Raw genomic sequence first — 1,191 nt, 5'->3', positions numbered from 1 at the left:
ACGATAACTGTTTAAAAGCATTTCAAGCGCTTAAGCAAGCATTGATCTCCGCACCCATAATGCAGACACCCGACTGGAATGAACCATTCGAAATAATGTGTGATGCCAGCGATTATGCTGTAGGTGCTGTTTTAGGACAACGAAAGGATAAAAAGCTTCACGTTATATATTACGCAAGTAGGACCCTAGATGAAGCGCAAATGAATTATGCCACTACCGAGAAAGAACTCCTAGCAGTTGTATTTACGCTAGATAAATTTCGTTCCTACTTGGTCGGAGCCAAAATAATAGTTTACACTGATCACGCTGCTATCAAGTACCTTTTAACAAAAAAGGATGCTAAACCTAGACTCCTAAGATGGATCTTGTTGCTACAAGAGTTCGATTTAGAAATCAAAGACAAGAAAGGAACTAAAAACGTAGTAGCAGACCACCTCTCTAGACTTGAGAACCTTGAACCGGAAAGAACCTCAATTAACGATGATTTCTCGTACGATAAACTTATAGCTACTTTGGAAGAGAACAACTCCGACAAACAAGTAGAAACCACCTTAGCTATATCTGTCACACCATGGTACGCTGATCTCGTAAATTATTTAGCTGCCGGAATAGTTCCACATACCTTATCCTACCAACAGAAGAAACGATTCTTCTACGAGATAAAACACTATTACTGGGATGATCCCTTACTTTTCAAAAGGGGCCCCGATGGTATTTTCCGTCGATGTATACCCGAAGAAGAGGTGAAAAACATAATCCAACACTGCCACTGCCACTCCGCTCCTTATGGTGGACACACAAGTACATCCAAGACCTGCTCTAAAATCCTACAAGCCGGCTTTTATTGGCCAACTATATGGAAGGACGTACATGCAGCTATTAAGGAATGTGACAGATGTCAACGCACAGGAAACATATCTAGACGTGACGAGATGCCACAAAAAGGTATTTTGGAAGTAGAGATCTTCGACGTGTGGGGAATAGACTTCATGGGACCTTTTCCATCCTCTTTCGGTAACAAATACATACTCGTGGCAGTTGACTACGTATCAAAATGGATCGAAGCTATAGCTTCTCCAACAAATGACACCCGAGTAGTAACTAACTCTTTAAGAATATAATATTTCCGAGATTTGGCATCCCAAGAATAGTAGTCAGTGATGGTGGATCGCACTTTATATCCAAGGTACT

The sequence above is a fragment of the Lathyrus oleraceus genome, chromosome 4 (genome assembly GCF_024323335.1).
Source record: "Lathyrus oleraceus cultivar Zhongwan6 chromosome 4, CAAS_Psat_ZW6_1.0, whole genome shotgun sequence".
Classification (NCBI taxonomy): domain Eukaryota; kingdom Viridiplantae; phylum Streptophyta; class Magnoliopsida; order Fabales; family Fabaceae; genus Lathyrus; species Lathyrus oleraceus.
This window is presented reverse-complemented; position numbering follows the sequence as displayed.